This window comes from Rhamphochromis longiceps, linkage group LG5 (genome assembly GCF_057381845.1).
Source record: "Rhamphochromis longiceps isolate RC_006_pf linkage group LG5, R_longiceps_female_GT1.1, whole genome shotgun sequence".
NCBI lineage: Eukaryota > Metazoa > Chordata > Actinopteri > Cichliformes > Cichlidae > Rhamphochromis > Rhamphochromis longiceps.
In genome coordinates this window covers 28448264-28474182 of record NC_140561.1, presented here as the reverse complement: position 1 = coordinate 28474182, position 25919 = coordinate 28448264, and the positions used below count along the sequence as shown (strand labels likewise).

Genomic DNA, 25919 nt, shown 5'->3' with positions numbered 1-25919 from the left:
TGCTGAGTATTTGTTTGTGTATATGGGGGTGGGAATGCACGTTTGTGTCTGCATGCGCCTGTTTGTCTGTGTCTCCTCGGGTCCTCGTACTCTGGGGCCTCTGGATATCTGGATCTCCTCCATACCTGCTTCATGCCCTGGGGGATGGGGCTATGGCTCCCCACACTCCCTAGCAGATCCTTTGGAATTCAAGCGTGCTGATCCACACAGGTGTGCACACAGGTGTTCACAGACACAAACTACACCTTTCTTGGCTGCTACCTCAAAGCACATTGTGCGCTGTCAATCTTGCGTGCTGCACAAGAACATGTAATATTTAGAATCTACTGCTAGCTATCCCCCAGTCATGTCTGTCCCGTCTGTAACAACCGAAAATCAAATCAAATAAATACATAATTATAATAAAGGTCAATCAAATGGACCAATATGGCAAGGCCATGATGATCCACTTGGTAAAGTAAATCCTCTTGGCATCTTTCTTGGCCTTCAGACAATAATTCTGATGGCTAAAGATCCAAACGGGACAGGCACAACAACAACAACAACAAATCCACACACACACACAAACACACACAAAAGTAAACTGCAGGAGTCAGAGTTTTCATTTATTTAACCCCCAAAAATTATATTTACAAAAGTAATAAATGTTGAGCTTATAAAAGAGGTCAAAGAAACAAAACTGAACTCAGACAAAGAACTACAAACTTAACAAACCAAACAACTGCCCAAACAAATATAACTGACCCAAACAGGAAACGACACACAAGAAGGGTATAGATAATGGCTGATCAGAAACAAAACACAATCATAAACCACAAAAATGATGCATTACAGTCTAGTTTGTTAATAAAATAAACACCAAAGAAGAAAATCAAAACCACTGAACCCTAAACTCAAATATCCAATCAAATACAAAAGCTTTTTTTTTTTTAATTAAAGAAAATACACATTCTCCCCCTTTAGCAGGAAGTGGTGGTGCGGTCCAGTTATCCCTCTTTGTATTTAATGGCTTCAAACCCTGGCCACCACCTTTTGTCCTGCAACTCCCAGGGATCATGGCAGGTAAGACGCAAGTAAAAGAAACAACGCTTAGTCAAAAATCAAACAAGGTAATGAACTGGTATGAATGCATAAGTAAACTAAATTTATATTTTGATATTGCTAGGGATGATGCAATGATCGGGGACCATTCTTAATTTCGTTGTTCTTGTGACAATGACAATAAAGTTTCTGATTCTGATTCTAAATGTGTGCTTACAAATAGAACTAATGTATCCAGTGTTTTACAGTATGTGTGGATCTGGAAGGCTGCTACAAAGTCTATATTTGCTTTGCTTTATCATTAGTGGAGTCTGCCTACAAGGTTATGTGGTTGTTCACTTTGTCTTGCCACGAGAAAAGACCCAGGGAAACCGAGTTAACGATAAAAACGATAAAAAAATAACGCTACAAACCAATAAAAACCCTGAAAACCATCAGTTTCACACCCGAGCCTCAACACTCGCGGCCCTGTACCAAACGACTCACTGACTGTCCGTGGCCTGGGGGTTGGGGCCGCTGTTCTACCTGAATCACTCAAAATATGGGGTGAATTGTATGAAAGTTTTACTAAAGATGGGATTTGGCCCAAGTTAGATGGCATTCATTTTTGGAATCATTCTGCCGATGGATTTAGGAATTTCTCTAAATACTCTTGACCACTGAGAGATACAGTATCACTGGGCATTTTATGTCATGTCATACAAATTAAATTGAAGTAATTTGCCAGCTGTCAAAGATCCAGATAATTCAAGAACTAGGGACTGAATTTTTTCATGGTGTCAGGGGAATGCTCAGCCTTGGGAGAAGTACGCATTTACAGAATTTTGCTCTAAATGAGGTGTTGCAGGAGAGTGGAGTTGTACATTGCCATTTTAATTCTGATGACCTGTTAGTAAATGCATGATCGGGACAGGACACTTGCAGCCAAACGCTGTGTGAGACAGCCTTCTGTCATGTTCTTGTTTGCTTAAGATCTTATGAAACACTCAAAATTGTGGAAAATGTTAGTGTATAATTAAAAAGAATATTCAGCTGATTGATTGACTCCTGCACTTGCCACTTAAATGTGTTCTTGGTCCACTTTTTCATCACTTTCACTGACAATTCACTTTAAAAAGTGAACCAGATGACAGAGTGATCGATTGATAACACACACACACGGTGAAAAGCTATTATGACTTTCATTATCTTTAGTGTAATAGATCCAGCTTCAGTAATGACACTAAATCACCCCAGACAGCCTTTAAAATGGCTTTAGATCATCTCCTTTTATCCCAGAATTTCCTCAGAATACATACAATTGAATGTTTTAGGGATAAACTCTTCAACTACGGTTTTTAGTATCAAAATAATTACATTTAACTCAGATGACTGCAGAAGACTGAATCCAAATATAAAATATAATTTATACTTTTGCATAGCTTTTTTTAAATTACTGTTTTACCTCCAGGTGAAATTCTTACTGATACTCATCTTATTACATTTAAGAATGTCACCATGTTCACCATGCTCCCAGATCTCAGTAAGAGAGATGGCTCTAAAACTGTGTTACAATATAGTGTTGTCTAATAGATAAGTTGGGTGCTTTTTAGTCTTCAATAGTGGTCAAAGTTCCTGTCAGGTACGCTTTTCATTTGCCTTTGTTGCTGAATTACAGTGTATTGATTTGCAGAATACTGAGGAACTACTGACTGTTAGAAACAATAAATTTAACACACATGCAGGGGAGAAAAGCACCACATCATCAAGCAGTACACTGAAAAAATGGGAATTGGCAGGCTTTTGAATTTGCACAAATGAATTTAGTTAATGCTACACTAGCTTTTCATGTTTCTCTTATTTACATTATTAAATAAAGTACCATTTACTTGATTATAAACAATACTGAGACTACTAATTTTTCTTGCATTGATTTAAAGTGACTAAATTAGAATACTAAAACCATTGTAATCATGTTTGACCACAACCGGAAATGATGCAATATATTCAAAGACAACAACTAAATATGATTGGATAATAAGACCTAGAGTCTTATCCAATAAGACAACAACATAATTTAAGGAGAGCGCAATTGACCGCCAGATTCTGGAAGACTGTTCAGCCACATGCAACCTTTGGCACTGAGTCAGGCATAGTGAGAAGGTAAGTAATTTAAATACATTTGTTTTAGTTGGGTACGTTTTCACAGAATTGTTGTAGTGCATGCTATATGAAAAGTAATCTGTAATGCATCTGCATGTTGTTTTTACAGTGCTAGCTAAAGTTGGTATTAGCTTTGTGGCTAAAGCTGAAAAATATTAACAAATTGCACATAGTCGGGAGAAAGCAGCTGTTGTCGGTCAGATATGGAATTTATGCATGTGACAGAGAGCACTGACGTTTTTGATGGCTTAGCAAGTTAAAACGTCACTGAGAGAGTGCAATAGTGTTTGTGTTACTCGTGCTAGTTATGGCTACAGTGGCTAATTAGTCCGGCTGTAACCGTCAGAGTTTAAGAAGCTGGGAGCCCCACAGTGCCATACCTTAATTCTTGCTGCTGACACGCACTCAAGTTATAATAAGGATCCTGCCACCTTAGACGTGGGTTTAAGAACCTGTGCCCATAAATGCCAAATCATTTTTCCATTTAGTCATTGTTTTAGGTGAAGTGTCACTTACTTGACTATTCTATTGGTCAAGCCCAAATAATACAGCAGATATCTACAAGGAGATAAGTTTGTTCAACAGACTATGTCTTATTAAGTGATGTATTGTGAATTTTCCAACATCGTCCTAACAAAAATTAGGAGCCCCCCCCTTTTTTTTTTCCTACTTTGTGTAGAACATATGTGAGCTGCTTCTCAAAACATTATATATAAATGAGGGAAAGATTGGTACTTTAAAGAAACCATTGATGCTCTTCTGGACTGGAATACCTTTTTTCAATTAAAATTAATGTTTTTTGTGATGGTGGAATTTTTACCTTTATGATTACAGAAGTCAAAACATCAGATGATGATAGCTTACCATCTAAACTCCCCATCGCTTGGCAATTCTGAATTAGAGGGCTCAGCTGTATCGGCCTTTCTGGTGGATTTAAAGAGTTAAAGACTTAAAGAGGAGATACCTTAAGTCATTAGGTACATATTCCCTGACATTCTAGAGGTCAACCTTGCACAGTGTGTGACATTAAAGGGCATAACTTATAGAAATGGAATGGTACTGGCCCAAAGGGCAGCAGGTGGATTGCCAGAATACTGAAAAACCATATCTGCATTGTACCACAGCATATTCTACATTGTCAGAGAGCTTGGTGGCTGGTACAGAGAGCACGACAGCTTTTGAGCTCAGCCCAGTATCCACAAGATTATTCACTCTCATTTCACTCTGTGAACTCCTTGATACTTATCCATTAGTTAACTATGAGATTGGATCAGTCCACATTGTGACTTTAAAAAGGCATATAGAAATAAAAGGTGTTCATATAAGTGTAATAGGTTCAGTCGCATGTATTTCATTAGATAAATTCTTCTTTTTTTATGTCTGATCTTTATAATCAGAATCAGAATCAGAATCAGAATACTTTATTGATCCCTGGGGGAAATTATTTTTTGTTACAGTGCTCCATTTTAAACCAACATTAAGACAAGACAGACAATACGCTAACTAAGAATAGTACAATATATACATATATATACATACATACATACATACATAAGTCACTTATAAATAAATATTTGGAAAAGAAACATGTGTAGCTGTAGCAGCAAACAGTGTTAAGTGGATGCGTTGTACAGGGACATGGCCACAGGCAGGAATGATTTCCTGTGTCGTTCAGTGGTGCTTTTCGGTAATCTCAGTCTCTCACTGAACGAGCTCCTGTGACTGACCAACATGTCATGGAGTGGGTGGGAGGTGTTATCCAACATTGTCTTTATCTTGGACAGCACTTTGACACATAACTTTGACTATTGGGTATGGATAGCTTTATGAAAACTAAACTGAAAGGATTCTTTCTGAATATATAATTCTTTTTTGCCTACAGAGTCCTATGGGGAGTCCTATGGTCCTAAAGACTGTTTTGGCTGACGGAACCTGTCGAAGGCTCACTCTCTAATGGAGCACCTGAATCAACTGAGGATCTCATCGTTGAAGTCAAGAGACAGTGTTGTCTTCAGGGCAGTTTCAGACTTGGACATAAAAAAGAGTAACAGAGTTGGTGAAACTCAAGATGGGAAAGACTTTTTCATACAGAAGACATGAAGGTGTTCGTGATGCACCAATGGTGGAGGCTTTCATGGCAAGATGGCCTGCTCTAATTGATTTCCATGAGGTAAGGTTTGCCTCATACACGGTGTTCTTGTGGTATTAGCCTAAATGGTTAAGGCACAGTTGTTATTTGACAGCCCATTTCTTCAGCATGAGTGATTGCAGCCTTCTTCCAGGTATTAAACCTTTAAAGCTCATTCCTCTGTGCTCATGTTTTCAGATCAACGCTGAGTTGAAGAGAATTGCCACCATCCCCCCTCAGACAAAGTTCCTGGCTCAGCTGGATCTCCACTTGGACAACCTGGTGAAGTTGGTCAACACAAGAGGAGAGCTTGGACTAATACTGAAAAGAATTGTGTGGATAATGTAAGTGATTAAGCCTCAACATTCACTTAACATGATCCTCTTTGGATGAAACTTTACAATTGTGGAAGATTTCAAATGTTTTCCATGATAAATTCTCTCATATTGTATTTTTACATCTGCTTGTTTTTTTAACCTTCACTTTGTCAACTTATTATTAATTGCCAGTAAACCTATTATTAATTTGTGTGCCTTTACTTTAAAAACATTCATGCAAAGTACACTATTAAAACTTAAATGAAGGACAAGAGCTGAATGAAGATGCTAATTACATACATTTCATTTCAGTGTGAAGATGTTGATGCTGAACGTGAGTGTGTCAAGGGAGTGTGTATCTACATGGGTGAAGACCCTGGCATGCTTATCCGGGAGTATGTGGTATGTACTTGTCTTTTTTTTTTCTTTTTTTTCCGGACTTTCCACAGTGTCATATTATTTACTTGGCATGAAATGACTAACATGGCTTCTTTTTTACAGGGCATGGAAGAACATGCCATCAGTGAGACTGTTGAAGACACCACTGTTTGAATTTATCTTCTTAAAGATCAAGCTTCAGCAGATGAACAAGAGTTGTCCTTGCAGGCATCAGGGTGGCGAAGAATTTGGATAATGTAGCATTTGCTGTGATAATGCTATTTGGACTAATGTATACATTAAACCTTGCCTACCCTGCGGACCTTCGCTACAACTTTGATGTTTTCCAGAAGGTTTTCATGGAACTGGATGGAGCTAAACTCTCTAAAGTTCTTGCTTTCAAAAACCATCTGTTTCATTGAGAAGTCAGAGACTGCACTTCTGCAATTCTTTGCAGTTTTTCATTTTGTGTTCAGTAACGTTATACTGCTTATGTTTTTATTGCTTTCCCCTCATGTGACTGCAATGCAGGATGATTTTTCCTTTTGGTATCATGTTGTAAGAAATTTCTACTGACGATTTTTAGCAATATGTTCTAAGTCAACCTTAATGTCCTGCTTACATGTTTAAAATGAAGATTAAAATTCATGTAGGTGTTTGGTATTAGTTATGTAACAATGTCATTTAAGGCTTAACTTATTTGAAATCTTGTACAGATAAATACTTGTACAGAAGCTGAAACTGTTGTCAAATAGTACACAAGTTATATTTGTGTAAATCTGTTTATTCATAAAAGCGTGTTGCTTTTTTTTAGGTAGTCTTAATTTAGTTTACATTTTCAATTGTGTAATTAATACAAATGTTATATGTAAGAGATGACAGGATCATCTATAAGCAATTTCTTTTATTTGCTGCTAAGGTCAGTTTTTTGTGAAATATTTGCAAATATATTCTCAAACTAACTTTTTCTTTCAGTTATTTCTGCAGGCTATCTTTAAAAATGTGTTAACAAGTTTATATGGATGTGATTTTGGACTTGTTCATGGCAGAATTGCTGCTTTCACTGCTGTTACAGTTTAATAAAGGTGAATTGTTCAGTAGCACTCACAGTCTTTGCCTTTTTTTGTCAATAATGATCAGTTAATATTTCAATTGAAAAAATTAAGTAGAATTTAAAGCCAAAAGTTGGGTTGCAGGAACATAATTGCAATGTGTTTACATTACATAATATCATTGCATACCACTGGCAAATAAAAATAAGTTGGTGTTAAACATTAAAATATATTGACATTATGCAATACATTGATATTATGATAACAGATTAATATTAGTACATCAAACATTATTTTTTTAAGTAATCTGATGTAAATAAAATACTTTGATTTGACAAGCATTAATTACTTGAGGGAAAGTGGAAAATTAAGTCAGTCATACTTATTCATATTATGTGGGACCGATGTACACAATAAAATCAAGTAAATTGAAAGAACTTTTTTTTTCAGTGTACTTTGACCACATTTGATACATAAATTAGAGCTCTTTGGTGTGATTTTCTGCGGAGACACATTCTGCTTTCAGACCAGGTGCGTTGCACTTTTGTTGTTCAATATGTTTGAACGGGATCACACTTCTGATATCCCATAACCACCTGATTAACAGATGTGCAGTTCAATGCATCACATAAGACTGTGAGGTCTGGTTTATTTAAGTTATTACGGTAATCAGAATTTCTTGTTATCCTTCAGTTCTCTACAGTGTTCACCTCCTATGAATTTCACTGAATACTATCTAAATACACTTAGAAAATATGTCTTGTTGAATGAGACTATCTCCCATTCATCATATCCAACATAACACCATACTTTCAGAACTTGACAGCATGGTGTTAAAAAGATTAAATACTTTATTAATTCTTTAATTTCACCTTAATTGAATTCAAAAACATATATGGCTGCACAACACCACATAAGTAGCACTAATCCAGGCTGCTTTTAATTTAATTTAAAGAATTGGGGTTTTTTGTGGTAAATGTCCAGTAATAATCTATCAGGGGTAGGAACTAGATGATAGAGCAACAGTTTCTTTTAACCTTTTTTTGCCCTGGGAAATGTACTGAAATCTGAGTTTGATCTTAAAGCTTTCTGAAGGTTTATGTGTTGTTCGTTAACTATCCTGCTGAGATGAGAAGTCTATTTAAATAGACTAGGCATAGAAAGCTGGATCAAGATAAATACAACACTGTGAAGATAAACATTATCATGGCAGTGATGACAAGAATTTATTAACAAGCCCCGTCTGGTACACCGGAATTTATTGAAGAGTTTTAAAGAATAAGAAATGCAAATAGAAGATATGGAAAGATTTTAAAGGTCTTATTATGAGTGAGTCTCATTTTTTCTGCAATTCTAATATGTATTCAATCTTTGAAAGTGTGCTCCTGTTACTGTTTCTTATCTATAGCCTTTTTACTTTCGCTAAAAAAAAATCTATTTTGTTAGGTTTAGGGAAACATGATTTGAGATCAAATACAGCTATTGCAGCCAAACTTTGATTCTTAAACGTTGGGAGGGTTTTTGTCTTCTGAATCTAAACTGAGAGCTGATTCCACAGGAGAGGGCCCTGATAGATGAAGGCTCTACCTCCCATTCTACTTTTGTAAACCTGCACTATGAGAGAAACGTGACGGGTAATCAATCAGCAGAGGATGAAATTGCTGCACCTCATGGCCATGGCTAATGAATGTAATTCAAGGTTAGACTTGTTAAATGTACCAGTATCAATATAGCCAAATAGTGCTATAATTATATGCATTTTTGGTAATGCTTAAGATGATGATACTAATTAGGACCTGGTAGATAAAGATGATCCAACCCTCATCTCCAGTGAATGTCAAACAAAAGATCGGTGGTTAAATCCTGGCAGATGTCAGACAACACATTAAAATAAAACAGGCTGTTCATAAATGTTGAGCAGGTGGAGGTGTTTGATTGAACTGACAACCTTTAGGCAAAGATAAACAACCAGATTCTCTAAAGATAATGATGCTGAAAACTTTTCTTATTTATCTGGGGGTTTTTTTTACTGAAAATGTCCCATTCGTGCTGTATCTCTGTGGCTGTTTCTGTGGTAACTGCAACTGCCGTTTGTGTAGTGAAATTAGTTAATCACTAGGGATGGGTATCGTTTAGGTTTAATCCGATACCAGTACCAAACCGGTACTTTTGAAACGGTGCCGGTGCTTAAACGGTGCTCAAACCAGTGCTTAAAGAATGGAGAACACAAAATTGGTCCAAAAACCTCTCATGTTCAGCTGTTTTATGTAAATAGATAACAATGTTAGCCTTTTCTGCAGCTATAGGGGATTTATGGCATCACTCTTGGCTGGAAGCAGTGCTTAAACAATGGAAAAAAAACACAAACTTTGTCCAAAAACCTCTCATGTTTAACTGTTTTCCACTTTTTCTTTGGTCATTTTAGCCTTTTTGGCCAGGGTGAAGGGAGTATCTGCCATCAAACAGGAAGACAGCCTCATGTAACTACGACGGTGTTTGCTAGTTCACTTTACATGCATTAATGTAATAACGTGGTTAGCCTACTCAACGTAAATTACACATGAACAACATTAAGCTACTCACGCAGAGAAGAACGGCTGCTGCTGCCATCATCATCCGTCATCATTTCTGCTACACTGGCAGGGCTAGGGGCCAGGACTCTCGTCTTTGGGTTTTTGGGGAATGTTGCTAACTCCGGGTCAGATAACAGGCACCACACCCGCAGTAGATGTGCCTGGTGTGAGGTCTCTCAGCAAGCTATCAAATACGGCGCATTTCTCGGCTTTAACAAAATGCTGTGTCGCCAGGTGTTTCATCAGATTCAAGGAGTTACCTCCTTTGCACAGTATCACATTAAAGCAGCGGTCCCCAACCTTTTTTGCGCCACGGACCGGTTTATGCCCGACAATATTTTCACGGACCGGCCTTTAAGGTGTCGCGGATAAATACAACAAAATAAAACTAGTACCAGTACCGAAAAAAAGAAGATTTATTCATAACACACATGAAAGGACCCAGGAAAACCGAGTAAACGATAAAAACGATAACAAAATAACGCTGAAAACTGATAAAAACCCTGAAAACTATACATTTCACACCTGAGCCTCAACTCTCGCGGCCCGGTACCAAACGACTCACGGACCGGTACCGGTCCGAGGCCCGGGGGTTGGGAACCGCTGCCTTAAAGCACTTGTTGCAGGCTGCTGAGTTTGCATCTTTTGCTGTGAAGTACAGCCAGACTTTGACCGCTTCACCTTGGGCATTTTTAATCTGTAGCTCTGCTCCAAAAGAACGTACATACCTGGGCCCGCCTACTACGCTTGCAAAGGTAAAATGATTGGCTAGAATCCAAAGTGTATGACATTTCAGGAAAAAAAAAGCACCGAAATGTGCGCTGCTTTTCGGTCAGGTTACTAGTGATGTGCGGATCGATCCTGAAATATCGATTCCTCCGATACCAATCATTTATGTTCTAGAATCGATTCTCACATTAAAATATCGATATTTTAGTACTTTAGGGTAAATGTGTAGTTTATCATTAACAGGAACACAGTGGAAAGAAACTACATCATTCGGATTGTCTACATTCAAAGGAACTACTTCCTCTTCCGCCTTTCATACTTATGTGTGCGAAATACGCTGCCACTGGCGTGCACTCACAACAATGGCTGAGCATAATTGGAGTCATGTGTGGACGTATTTTACCTCCACAAACAGCTGAGACATGGTTGTCTCATGTGGCAAAAAAGTGAGGTGTTGTGGCCATACATGCCAACCTTGAGACCTCAGAATTAGGGAGATATTCAAAAGGGCTGTTGCTCCTTGCTATCTAAAATATAACCGGGCGCTGACTTAAACTCTCGACCGTCTCACACTTCTGTTTAATCAGTTTTCTGTTTGACGTTTATTCAGCTGTGTGAAAACCCCGGAGGAACCCACCAGATGGATTAATAAAATTTAATTTAATTTAATCTAATCACTTTAATCTCAGCCAAACCGATTTACCCACGAACAAATAAAACACTGAAAAAGCCAAACAATAACATTTTTAAGTTATCAAAGTGACTTATCCATCATGTTTAACCCGAGTAGCGAAAGACCGCGGGGGTTTGAAGACGATGTGTCGGTCGGCTCAGATATTTGAAGTTTACACAGCTACATTCTCACCTGAAAATATGTTAAAGGTTTTTTTGCGACCAAGAAAGAGAACTAAGAGTAATATTAAAACTAAGTAGCTGCCGTCATTGTTGGAAACTGGAATTGGCTGGGCCGCGCTATGAATTCTGCAATATGGTTTTTCAATTTTGTTGTCCTGGTGGAAAATCGGGAGAAATTCGGGAGAATGGTGGCTCCGGGAGATTTTTGGGAGGGGCGCTGAAATTCGGGATTCTCCTGGAAAAATCGGGAGGGTTGGCATGTATGGTTGTGGCAACATCACTAACCTTGTCAAACACCTCAGAGTAAATCATATCACAGAATATGAGGAGCGTATGTTGAGGCGAACTGAAGAGGAGGAGAGGGACAGGCGCTGCTAGGGCGAGACAGACGTCTCTCACTGAATCCTTTAGTGCTGCAGGCAGGCAAGGTGTTCAAATAGGGCACAACTTCAGTTTTTTTTTATTTCTATGTGATGAACTCTGCATTGTTAAGTGATAAGAACAAGTAATCTGATGTCCTGTAATCATTATGACACTTGAGATGTCTGTGAAGGTTCTCAGTCATCCAGGTCATCGTAGTCAAAGGAGCTTGCAAAGAAAAGCGTCTGGACTTCTTTAAGTTACTTGAAGACGTTTCACCTCTCATCCGAGAAGCTTCTTCAGTTCTAAGGTCAAATGGTGGAGAGTCCCAGATATAAACCTAGTGGGAGTAACCCCCCACAGAGGGACAAACGGACCCCCTGATGATTCTCTAATCGCCTGAGCCAAGGTGTGAAACTGGGTGTGGGTCCCAATCAGCCAGAGTTTCGGGTGTGTTCATTGTGAAACCTGGCCCCACCTTATCATGCAAATTCCTAAGGTCAGATGGCCCAGGATGTGAGTGGGCGTTAAGGCGTCTGGGAAGGGATCTCAAAACTGGATTATAGATGGCAGACAGTTGGTGTCGTAAACCACCGCCTGTTCAAAGATGGTCGCTCACAGTGGACATAGATGGCTTCTTTCACTCCTCTTTCAAACCATCTGTCCTCTCAATCCGAGAAGCTACTGAAGAAGCTTCTCGGATGAGAGGTGAAACGTCTTCAAGTAACTTAAAGAAGTCCAGCCGCTTTTCTTTGCAAGCTCCTTTGACTATAATTTGAGATACAATAAATAAAATAAGTTTTTGTACAAAGTATCGGTATCGGATCAGTATCGTCAATACCACCCTGAATATTACTTGGTATTGGATCGGAAAGGAAATCAGTGGTATCGCACATCACTACTGGTTACTAGCGTTTATGTCAGAACCGGTGCCATAATTGCACCGGGTACCGGTACCCATCCCTACTAATCACACAGGTTAAAGTTATAGTTTGGGGCAAGTATTTGGACGTTGTAATTATTTTTTAATGATTGACTCTATATCCTACCAGAACAACTTTAATTCAAGGCTTTTACCAAAAGTACTGCATCATCTGCTAAGGAATTAGTCATTTTTGTAAATACTACATAATTGGACAATTGCCTGACGAGCAGTTTCATAGCCAATTGTGACCTTTTCCCTCTGTAGTCTATCGGAAATTTAGTAGATAAAAGATCTTGTGTTGATTCCAAGTAGTGAACTTGTATTTGGTAGCTGTTTACTCAAACTCACACTATAGGGTCCAATGATATCATTGCAAATGAAGTCAACCATCATTAGGCTAAAAACCAAAATAAACTTTGCAAAGAAACACAACTTTTTGAGTGGCCAAATCAACAATCTGAAACATTCTTAAAAAGAAAGATTGCAGTGGACAGCTCAGAAATCTCTCCAAAAAAGGAAGCCTCTACAATATCTAATATCTAACCAAGTCAAGGACACTTGTCAAGAACCAGAACGCCAGATAAGAGTTTTCCTTAACACATCTTTAAAAAAAAAAAAAAACTACCTACTTCTGGAAAGAATATGTGAAGAAATTAGCTTGTACCAGAAGTACCAGAATGAGCTCATTATATGAAGCATAGTGTACTGCATTATCTGTCAAAGATTGTTAACATGGTTGAATTAAACTGAAGTAACACTGAGATGTGCAATAGAGTAGTGCAAAATTATATAATAAACTATATGTACACTATAACACTAAGAAGCAGCTGTAAGAAGGTATTATACAGATATATGTGTGTGGAATCTTATGCCTGACAGGTGTGTTCACCTGTCATAGAAAAGAGTGTTATTGTACAGTTTCTTAGAGAATGGTAGGAAACAGCAGGGCTATACTCTGCTCACAATCCACCACAGGCTCAAAAACTGATCAGACAGGGCTTCACAGGTATATAAATATTTGAATCTCAGATTATTTGACAAGTGAAAGAACTGTGGCTCACCCACCATAAAACAAACTTCCAGCGAACTGGAAGGCAAGCTGAAAATGCAACAGGAATTCTTAAAAAAAAAAAACGGAGGAAAAAAAACGCATGTCAATGATCTTTACTCCTGCTTCTTTATGTATACTTATGATTGAGTTCTGCGTTATTAGTTTTCTATAACTGGTCAACTGATGAATATTCATATAATCATAAAAAGATGGAATAATACTTTCAAGGTTATTCATGACTAATGTACCCAGGTAAGAGGAAGAAAGACAAATATTTCTTCAAGAAGCCCAGTGATCAGATATTAAATATTAAAATGCTAAACTGGTGAATGTAAACTAACGAGCTACAAAAACAAAAAAGAAACTGTCAGATTTGCACTTTAGCATGCTGTATATATATATTGTCATTAGTTCAAAAAGTTCTATAGTTTCAAGCCACGAGAGATTTCTGCTTCACTTGGCAAGAAACAGTATTGCTTACTTATATTGTTTTACTGTGAAAACTGCTTACTAAAGTTTGCTTTCTTCTGCCACTTCTTTAAAAAAAATAAAAATAAAAAAAATCCCACAATATCGAAGTCCCTGAAGGCAAGCATGGAGCGATACCTTCAACCAGAAATCTGCCTGACAGTTGAACATCTTTGATGTAGTTTGTCTTTTTTTGTTTGTTTAAACACTATTTGAATTCCCTCATTGGCTGATTAGTGTCAGAGCTGTAGCGAAAAATCTAGGCCAGGTTTGTCAGACAACTCACGACAGGCATTTTCCCTTCTGTTCATCAATTGCCAATGAAGATGTTTGGTTCTAGATTTGTTTACTTTAAACAAAGCCGCATCTAATAAAGGGAAATTTTTAAGGATATGTGAAGCTCAAGTTCTAGAAATTTCTGTGAATATTTGTTTCTTATTATGAAGCACTACATGTTGCCATATTAATTCTGTGAAAGTATCAAACACTCAGTCCACAGTGAAATATGCATAATATTCAGAAAGAGATTATAAGAGACTATATTTATTAGTTTTGACATGGTATAGCCTCAGCCTGTCAATGTCATCCAGGGTTTTATTTAATTAATTTTAACACCTGCTATCACCTGTTGATTTATTATGTGCTTATATGGAAAAACTTAGAAGGTGAAAGAGAAGGTGCGTTTTTGCATGAGTGAAGTATATCAAGAAATCAGAGAAATTCTAATGGAATTTACTGGAGAACGAAATATGATGGAGACCACTGACAGGTTAAAGCAATAAGAGCCAGAGCCAAACCACAGAAGGTAAGACGCTAACAGAAGGAGCTTTGCAGGGAAAGAAGATGGTTGAACAAGAAGGTAAATGAGTAAAACAGATGGACAGAGAACCAACAAAGTCACTTACTGTCCTAATAATAAAAAACAAATCTGAAAACAAGGCACAGGTGAAAGGGTGAGAAATCAAAAAGGTGTAAATAAGCAAAGAACCACAAAGAAAATTATGACAAAAAGAAAAGTTGATGATGACAAAAAGTTGTTATAACTGAGGTTCAAAATAGTCTTACAAAGAGGAAAAAAACTAAACAAACCTACAATAACAAACAGACAGAACAAACAACCACTCACAACACTGAATTGACTTCAAATATTTTCATGGTGTGGCACTTGGCTGTGCATGTAGAGCAATAAAGGTAAAAATATGGAAAGGGAAATGAATAAACTGCTGCAGAATTCTTATTCATGTAAGCCTGAAAGGTTTGTGTGAAAAAGATGAGGTCAGTATTTTCAGATCCTTTGCCTTTCCCTTCTCTTGGTTTATCTGCTGTTAATGTGTAAGTGAGAGGGAGGGATAAAGAAGAAGTTACACTTTTTCTTGTTGGGCACGCCACTACATAAAAACCATCCCATCTCAGCAAACACAATTTTATTCTGCTGCACAGACTTCTTGAGGATTCACTCATTAGATTTTTTCAAACTCCTATAAAAATTAAATATAAAAGGTGTTTTGGTTAGTAAGAAGAGAACAACCTTCTTTTAAAAAAAAAACAAAAAAAAAACGTGAAATTTGATCTTTAAGTAAAAAAGGATATCCAAGAGATGCATAACATTTAGTAACTATGCATGGGCCTCAAGTGATTTTACACTACTTACGATTCACTTTCGATTTCATTCTTATTATTGTTGATTATTGTGTCAACTGATTAAAGAAAGACAATTTCAGTGAATGGAATATAGAACCATGCTAAGCTGTGAATACATAGTAAGTATTAACTAATAAGTGCCAAAGGGCCAAAGATGTATGTTTTATGTGATGCCATTGAACAATTACTACAACAACAACAACAACAACAACAACAAAAAGACAAAAGCATCAGCGTCCAATGAATTCTACAGCTCACTTGCTGCCAAATAGCCACTACTAAAGGTTCTCACACAGAAATTAATCAGTAATGCACATTAAAGTAACTGTATGTTGCTCTTTACTGGTCAGTTTTTAATTATTTTCATAACCCCCTTTTTTGTAGATTAATGCAGTTCTGGTGCTGTATAACCAATTGAGAAGCTATCAAGAGAAAGCAGACTGTTGTTTTCCATTCTTACATCACATATAGGAAAATTTCCAAGACTATGACTGCAATAACCTTATCCAAAGTCTCTGGCAGACCACCGTTTGCTTAAAGCCTTAATCTCACCTCTTCTAAAGAACTTTCAGACAACTTTAGCAGTCAGCACTCTGTATGCAAACCGTTACATTTTCAAGGATCAGTCTATAAACATTGAAAACCTGAAAAGAACCTTTCTGGGATATTTGGAGAATTATTCCACACATTCAGGAGCAGTTGCAAACCACTTTCAATTTACCACCGTTACCTTCCCAGTACCTTTCTACATAGTACACTATCACACCACACAGACTCACATGCACGCACACAAATAGCAGCTTTTTCCCATGGAGTGATTAGTAGCTGAAAGTCTCAAAAAGCTCATCTAGGCTCGTTATCACCTCGTTTTCTGCTCATTAGGCTGAGATCAAAGACAGAGGGGTAATTAACGAGGTTCACATCACTGTAGGCTATTGGGCTACCCCAGTTCCTGCTCCGTTGGAGAATTACTTAGGTTAGCACACACACACACACACACACACACACACACACACACACACACACACACACACACACACACACACACACACACACTTACATCTGTCTTTGAGTTAGTACTCACTGACATAAAGTAGAGATGGACCGATATTACGTATCGGTATCGATAGAGCGGCTGTGGCGTGCGAGACCTCTCGGCGGTCTGGTTGAGCATTTGGAGCCTCGCTACCAAACCGGCATTTCATCTCCAAGAAAGTTATCCCAGAAAGAAGTAAAGCAAGTGTGTAAGTTCATCTCTGAATGTTTGTAAAGCACTCCCACATTAAGCTTAACAACCAATTGCCTCTCATTCTCTCCCCCTCCCTCGCTTGTTGCTACTTCAATCATGAAACTTCCCGTCTCTCTTGTTTGTTTTGGCCCACTTTGCACCAGAAAGAGGAAACCAGCGGCTGAACAACAGCAGTACGTTTAAGCTTGATAAGCTGTTAACAGAATTTATTTAATATTACTTTCTACACCAGGATCCTTTTCTAAGTAGCTGACGGCTGGTAACTGTGCAGGGGCGGGTCTACTAAAGTTTAGCCAAGGGGGCAGGTAGGGCGTTAACAGGGAAAGGGGGGTAGGAAGACATACTTTTCTTTCTTATTCTCATTTAAAATGTCTAGCGTTTAATAAATAATTATCTAAATCTTACATCCAAAGTTTTAATTAAATTAAAGTTGATTACGTCAATTAAGCATCGCGAGGTGGAGGGTGGGGGATGGTTTCCTATTATTTTTGCTCGGATTTGGCAACCCTATTAGTTAGGTTGTTTAATATTTCTGCTAAGTACTCTTTAAAATACCAGAATAGGAAGGATGGTGTAGGCTTAAGTTTATTAGATTGATCAGTATTGCTGAACTATGAAATATTTTGGGTGCAGTGTATTTTTTGCATACAGGTATAACAGAATAGCTTTAGTGTTTTGTTGTTGTTGTTTTTTAACCCTTTAAAGCCGGTCGGAGCGGACACGTTCCGTTTTGCGTAACTATTTTTAAATCCCGGTAGCACTGCAACCACGTAAGCTAGCGCAATAAATTTTTTTTGCATATGAAACCTGAGGAGTTGTACTTAGATCTTATGCCATCAGCTTGTCCTAGGTCACAGTTTCATTCCACATATAGCTTTGCAAAAACTGCATAAAAAAGCACTTTCAGCAACAAAAATGATATTCCAGAAACATGCTTTGCCGATCCGATCAGCTGTTTGTAACACTTCCTACATCCATCAGCGCAAACTATCAAATGTCCGCCATGACCTGCCCAAAACCAGAAGTTGTGTCATTTTGCAGAAATGTAGTTTTTTACCATCAGGGCCTTATGAGCCTATACTTGTGTTTTTAAAAGTTATGTTTGACTTTATGACTTTCTGTGTCGTTTCTGGGATGCTTAGGACTCATATTGCACTGCTGGAAATAGTTTATTTTGATGCATATGCTGTTTTTTTGCAAATTTATGAATAATATTTATTTTCGTTTTTCCTGCAGTATATGAAAATAAAACTATGAAGACACTTAAAATAAATTTCCTGTGGTGGGAAACTATTTTGTGCAACTTTTTGTATTTACAGTTTTGAGGGATAAGCCTCTTAAATTTCTCTAACTAGAAACATATGTTAAAAAAAAACAAAACAATTTTAATTTTTTTGTAGTTTCTTGCACTTTTTTTGCAATTTATGTAATTACTATGCACTTAATGCATACATATTATTAAAATTTGGGCTATAATGGTTGTATTGATGTATATCAACTTGAAATGCTCCCAAAAATGGCACTAAAACATGCAAAAATATAAGCTCTGGCGGACTTGGTTCTATGGTAGGTCTTAAAGGGTTAAACTTGAGTATGAACTTATACAAAATGCAGAAAAATAGTAAAAAAAAACAAACAGTTTTATTGATTAAAAAATGCATCCGAATATATCGGATTCATATCGGTATTGACACATATCCAAATGTATGATATCGGTATCGGACATAAAAAAGTGGTATTGTGCCATCTCTAACATAAAGCAGTCCCTAGCTTTTACTCTAACCTTACTGATCACAACTAGACAATCTTTTTCAACTTTTAGCTTAACCCTTACCAAAACTTAATTCAAACCTTAATCCCAAATTAAGTCGTAACCTTGAAAAAACCCTGCTCACAAACTGTCTCTCTTACAAAAACTACTGACACACTACCATATATGTGGACCCTTCCCCTTAACCTGTGGTTCTCCAACTGTGGGCCTGTCTACACTGGTGTAGATGTGACATAGCAACACGTTCTCACTCCCAACTCGTCAAACGTGTGACGCATGGTCAGGCTCCCTCTGCTGCACTTATGGACGCACAGGGTACCCCTCTCGCGTCGGGAATTGACGTGAAGGGTCCGCGGAAGTGCCTTTTGTCGGTATATTTAGACATTTTCCAAATCACATTGTAGTGACGTATACAGAACACAATAAATTATATAATGTAAACAACTACCTGAAAAACAGGTAGAACAATACTTTTGTGTGGTTTATTGCATTTACGGAGGGAGTGATGTATGCTGGGTAATGGCACAGCTAGCTACTGGGTGACTTTATTCACCCGCTTCGGCTGTTATCAGTCCATACAATGGGCGTTATTAGCACAAATCTGTCCCATAGATATGGGCCATCTCCTGCTAGATTGTTCAGAAGGTTGTTCTCATCCATCCAGATGGAGGATCACTAACAGGAGCGTGGAAGACTCCAGAATCCACTCTGGCTGGAATCCGGTGGATATGCAGTGTGTACAGGTAAGACCATTTAAACGGACAGCATTTATAGAATGACTATTAAAAGTCAGCGAGTGTCAATAATGTTAATGTGGTTATGTTAGTAATACACCGAGTGCTAATATAACAGCTGTAAGATGCATTTGTAGATGTTATTACGTGTTTTACCGTCTTTATGGTGCTAGCTTAAAGTTACGGTGTAAACGTTAGCTTATATTGGAGGAAAGCTGTTACTGGTTAAACGATGTTAGCACAGAAATATTAGCTTCTGTCATGACTGATGAAGTTACTAGTTGATAAAGTTTTCAGTAAAGTGATTAATCGCAGCCACAGACTGACAGCAAATATCTCGATTAGCTTCAGTGCATCTGTAATAAATATGTGCAAGTTTCAGTGCTTCGTTTAAACTGTATGATACTTATACTGACCCAGGGTCAGTGTAAAATACAATCCTAGCTGTGTGAACAAAGCCTGGATCCTTTAATCCTGCATGACAAACCTCAGGATGCAGGCTATTATTACTCTTTCCTGCTGGCACACCTGTCACACCTGAGAGTCAGCTAGAAACTTAGTGACGTGGACATCATGCAAAGACTGCCAGACTCTGTAATACTGCAAATGATCAGTGACTCAGGTTATCACTAAACTTTAAACAGCACCTCTGTGTCTCTGTGTGCTGAACATCTAGGATTGGGTCAGGCTGCATCAGCTGAAGCTGTTATTTGTATATATCAGTATTTTTTATTCAGGTGTGGGGAAAATACGTAAGACTGCAGTGAAGCGATGCACCAGATGAATCCCTGGCCAAAGGTATCGTACTTAAATCAGACTACTGATCCAGCCACATCAGCCTTTTGTGAGGTCTGTTTAAAGTAGACTAAAAGTGAACTGCAGGTTCCTGAGAGGTGGACTGTGAGCACAGAAACACATGTTCATACATACAGCTGCAGCAAACTTACATTAATTTTAAATAGATTTGTTACTCTGATGTCTGTCTCTGTGTTAGTCCTCTGACAGACTGGTGACCTGTCCAGGTGTGCTCTACCTATGAGTACTGGGACAGGCTCTAGCCTCTGTAATAGAAATGTTCTGTTATTCTCATTTAAAGTATTTTAAGTGCTTATGCATGTGCTTAGTTGTGACACTGTTACTGTTCAGTGAAAGTTTCTAAAACTAGATGAACTTACTTCAGCGTCAGCAGTTTGAGAAAACAACTCCCTTTACAGGTGCTGATAAGGCCAAGGGCACAAAACAGCTTAACCATTGATCTGTTAGGTTTCATAGCGAGACACGTGAAGTGTGGTAGGATCAGTTTAACTTCCTCCCTCTTCCTTGGAATGCATAAAGGAGCAGGAGCACGACCTCTGTGGCAGCGCTGACATGACTGAACTGTGATGTTTGATGTGTGTTGGCGCAGTAATAAAAAGCTTGATCACAGCTCTTTCTGTGTTGCAGACTTTATTTAAAAAATTCCACGACACACCCCCCCCTCCCACTGTGAACATGAATTGAATATTCAGAAGACATTTGTTTAAATAGTTCTACAAATCTGAGCTGTCGGTGTGTCCTTGGATTGTGTGGTAATAATATTAGAGCCTGCAGTCTTTCTTACTGAAACTCTACTATGAGTCATGTTACCTGAGATTAATTCTATGTTTACCTGTCAGCCTGGACGAATGTGCTGTGTGAAGGAAATTAAATTAAATCAGATCTGAACTGCGCACATTTAAGGAACCTGTTCATATTTAATATGAACCAGTGATTTTTTTGATTGCTGATTCCAAGAGAGTCTTTGTGGAAATCCTGTTTGGCTTTTTGTTATTTTAATTCTCTTCTCTGTTTTCCAGAACAGGGGCCCGTTCTTCGTACGTCGCTCACTACATCCAAGATCAAATGACACATCCAAGATCAAATCATCGCGCTAACCGTGAGCTCGCTAATCCGGTTCCCCGAACACACCTGCTGTTGACGATTACTACAGCTGGACGCAGTAATGTGACATCACTGGGTGTCGTAAAAGGGGCTACGCATCGATAGTAGAAACATTGATCGGCAACCCTCTGATTGGTCGGCGAAAATGTCGAAGGAGTGCGCTCGGCTCGGTATTTTTCGGCAGCAGAGCAAGAACTCCTGAGTGAGGGATTTCAGGAGTTTCAGAGTTTAATCAGAACGCAAGGGAACACTGCAAAGGCTGCAAAAGCAAGGAGAGAGGGCTGGCAGAAAGTTGCTGACAAATTAAACTTGTAAGTAATTTAATAATAATAATAATAATATATTGGATTTATATAGCGCTTTTCAAGGCACCCAAAGCGCTTTACAATGCCACTATTCATTCACTCTCACATTCACACACTGGTGGAGGCAGCTACGGTTGTAGCCACAGCTGCCCTGGGGCAGACTGACAGAAGCCAGGCTGCCATATCGCGCCATCGGCCCCTCTGGCCAACACCAGTAGGCGGTAGGGTAGATTTATTATATTACACTATATTATATTGTTATATTATATCCTCTTTCACATTAGAGCCACAACAGGACCCACTAGAACATGGGAACAAGTAAAAGTGAAATATAAGAATATTCTACAGAATGGTAATATTTATCACTTATATTGCTTTTAGTCTCTTGGAAAGAGACCCTGAAATAATCTGTTTGTTTGTTTGTTTATAACAGCAACCAAGAAAAGGGCAGAGCAAAAAAAGACAGGTGGTGGTCCTGCACCCCCTCGTCAACAAGTTGGTTAAGTAAATAATATCCTCACGGGAAAATCGATATCTCTCTATGAGCACACTGTCGCGCTGAGCTAAAGGATCCTGTCTGTCCCGCAATATATGCTGAATTCTGAGGACTCTCCTTATCAATCTTGCACCTTCCGCAATGGGTGGCTCGCGTAAACGGACAGGACATGGCTGCGACAGGCTTCCCAAATCCACCTTGGCTTTTATAGCCGTGGTCTCTCATCTTGATTACACGAAGTAATTTACAATTACTACTCTGAAATATGAATTACATCTGTAATAATCACATACATGTAATAGAATGTTAATAGTACATTTCCCTTTTTTAGGGAATGACCTGTATGTATCTGTGTGACATCAATAAAAGGATCAAGTGCTGCATTATCTTTAGTTACATTGATGTTATTTATTTATCGCTGTTGCTTTCGTATAAATGAAGCGGACATACCTGCGTGGCCGCGATCTAATCCTGTTTACATAAAGTAAACCTGCTCCCGAGCAGGTTTACGCTTACGGCTCTGTTGCTATGACAGCAAGTCCCGGATGAGCTTCGGGGAACCGACTGATCCAGGATCACGCGAAATCGTCAACAATCTAATCCGGCTAACCTACTTAGCGAGGTACGAAGAACGGGCCCCAGTTCTCCACAGTCACTGTCCACATGGGTCAGTGGGACCAAGAAGCACTCTGCTAATGTGGGACTCTGACCAGCAACATCCAGCAAGACCCAGACAGCGTTTTCTATCTCCCAGCTGGAGTTTTTGTTTGTCTGTGACTGGAGAGTCAGATTTTTGTTGAGCTTCACACTTGCAGAGTTAAGTCAGTTTGCAGAGATCCCTCCCACCCTGGCTTTTATGTGCTAGATTTCTTATCTGAAACAGTAATATTTCAGTGACTGCTGCTTATACCACAGGTTAATACACTCTACTGATCCCTGATGGGAGAATCATCAATTTTGGCAACAAAGAAGCCTGGTGGATGTTTGTTTACAGTCTGATGGTGGGACATCATGCTCTGCATCTTCAAAGTTTGCCTCCTCATTATTATTCATACCCAGTAATGTGAAGTATGCTCATATCTACTATAACTGAACAAACGCGGTGGTCTTCATTTATGGAGGCTGTTGAGTCTGAATGTTGGATGTTGTGTATCTCGTGTTCTCTGGGCTTTGTTGTCCTCAGTCTTTTCGCAGGATCAGAAAACAAAACCAGGAGGCGCGTAAATGTTTCTTCTCCATGATGTTTCTTCAAATGTTTCTTCTGGATGATGATAAGACTGACACGTGATGCCACCTTTGGTCTTGTGATGAAGCAAAGCTCAGGAAGAAGTGGGATTAAATGGTACCCACATGTGTGCTGCTGAGAAGGATGTACAGGGGCACCTGCAGCCAAATCCAAGCCTCAGGTTAGTTGTAGTTGCAGAACGCTACAGGACTGAGACATCTAAGGCATCAAATGTTTGATTAAACGGATGAAAAAGAGAAGTTTCTTCCCTATAATTATCACTTCTTAAAATCTGTAGCAACTTCAAGTCTGTCAGCGTGCTGAGCATGCTCAGAATGTGACAATATATTTTTGTTCAATATTTAATTTCTTTCAGTTGCAATTGTTAAATGAAAAAAATAAAAATATATATTCTTATAATTTAGCAAACTAATTTATCAAAAAAATATATACATATATCTGTATTAGTTTTAATAAATTAATTTGACAGCTGTATTGAAAATACCATATTGTATTCATACAGAATCAGTTTGGTATCATTGTTTGTCTGCTCACTGATTGTTGAAACTAAGAGTTGCTTTGATCTGAAGTATCCAAAGTTGAGCTCTGATGCTTCTTCACCCCTGTGTGTGTGATATGTGATTTCCTACATGCTGGCAGAGCAGAGCGGCAGTTTGTGCTCACAGATGGTGACAGTGTGGAGAGACGGTGGTGTTTCCTTAGAAGAACCAGCAGAGTCACAAAGGGCACCAGTCCATCTCACCACCTTGACTTGCTGACTGATGTTCGTCTGCACTGCACAGAGGAAATCAGCTGACCGAGGTTTGTCCAGTGACGTGTTATGAAATGTATATTTGTTTTATGCTTACAGATGTGTTTTTCTTGACAGAGGCTCTGCAGAGGTTAGACAAAGCAGAGAAAACGTGCTTTACATTTTACTGTGATTTATTGAGATATTTGTTGCCTGATGTTCAGCAGGAATGGAGAAATAGAATCAAAGGAAGATGTTTTTGCTGTTTTTGTAATGATGTAAGTAAATCTTCAATATTATTTATTTGCTTGGTTATATTAGGAGTGTTTCTGAGTGAGGGGGGAGGAGTCATCATCCAGGTAAAGTGACGTGGATCAGTGGATACACTTGTCTCCCCTTTAAAGGAGACGATCCAAGTCATCCTTAAATGTTAGTGCTTTCAAATACACAAACATTTTTAAAGGACAAAAATGAACATCCAACTTTGACTGTAACACAAAATAAATCTTTGCATGTGTGTTTTCAAACTCTCAGATGGGCAGCATATCAGTCTTGGACTGTCTAACCTGCAGCACTGAATGACCACCACACATGAGCATGTTCCTGCAACATTCAGCATCTGATCCTTCATCTGTGTGCTGCTGCTTTTGGTAAGTAGAGTTACCCAACTCCAGTAACTCTAAACACATGCCATCCATTTCTAACGGCCTGGTTACTTCCTGTCAGTTACTTTAGAAACCATGTGGTCACCTGACCTAACACTGTTTCTTCTTCTTCCCCTTAATGTTCAAGTGTCACATGTCAAACAGCTGGAGAGGAAACTACACCAGCGTACTGGGATGTTTCACCAACACGTGCCAGATGCTGTTCCTTCATGGTGACATCACCAGAGACAGCCCCGCCCACCTCAGGACCTCGCCATTGATCATGATGATTATAATGATGACAGCGAGCGGAACTAAGACTGTAAAAATCCACGACCAGAATGTTTCTTTCTAATTATGAATGAATAGTGAGAGCCTCTTTCTCTGTTTTGTCTGTTTTGGGGTTGTTGTTTTTTTTACCTCATTTGTTACTAACAAAGTTCACAAACTCACACAGTTTACATTCTGTATGTTTCCATCTTTACCAGCCACTCTAACTGCATTTAAGAAAATAATCCTTAGAAATCGGTTTTTCTCTTTTGTAATTGATGATAATTCAGTGAATATACTGCGCTGCTTCCTTTTATTGCGTCACACATTGCTTTAAGTTTTTCAGTTCCAGTTATTTTTTACTGCTGTTTGAATTCTCTGAATGTTTGACCCTGTAGACTGTTTGATGGACTGCTTGTCTTCCTGTTTGTTACCGCCGCCTGTTTTTTAATAAAGATTTGGATTTCTGACTTCAACACAGCCTCTGCGTGTCCTCCCTTTGTGTCCTCTTCCTCTGTGAATGTGTTGCATGTGTCACAGATTCATTTTATTAACAGCTTTCCCACAGTGAGTTGCATCAGCATTCATTCACAGCACATTTCAGAAGGATTCAGATTAATACAGTGATCTTACAGTCAGAATGATCCTGACAGAGTGCCACTGTAAATGATCTTTCATCAGGTCAATTTCAAAGTTCAGTATTTTAAAGCAGGAGTTATGAAGACTCATACTGGCATTAGGACTAATAATATGTACTTACAAAGTCAAAGTTTTTTAATTATGCTAGAATATTGGAAGACAATCAACTTTGTGTTTTCCGCATATTAATTATTCTGAAATAGAGACGGTGACCCTAACTGTACAGAAGCACTAAACAACTGGCAATCTAACAGA

General features: G+C 38.5%; 2 long non-coding RNA genes across 6 annotated transcripts in view; both read left to right on the top strand.

Moving 5' to 3' along the window:
• Nucleotides 1-19189: 19189 nt before the first annotated feature.
• LOC146670251 (uncharacterized) overlaps nucleotides 19190-25919 on the top strand; it is a 235532-nt gene continuing 228802 nt past the window's right edge. The window contains exons 1-4 of one of the 4 annotated variants that reach the window (XR_014911768.1): nucleotides 19190-19423; nucleotides 20138-20217; nucleotides 22778-23541; nucleotides 24021-24062. This is a non-coding gene — a long non-coding RNA (uncharacterized LOC146670251). Of the gene's footprint in view, nucleotides 19424-20137; nucleotides 20218-22777; nucleotides 23542-24020; nucleotides 24063-25919 lie in introns of those variants that run through there. The other 3 variants (XR_014911766.1, XR_014911765.1, XR_014911767.1) reach the window with 3 other exon arrangements.
• On the top strand, nucleotides 24067-25241 carry LOC146670259 (uncharacterized). 2 transcript variants are annotated; one of them, XR_014911764.1, is made up of 4 exons: nucleotides 24067-24182; nucleotides 24433-24540; nucleotides 24646-24761; nucleotides 24921-25241. It is a non-coding gene; the product is annotated as an uncharacterized LOC146670259 (long non-coding RNA). The 2 variants fall into 2 exon arrangements; XR_014911763.1 differs by having other exon boundaries at nucleotides 24904-25241.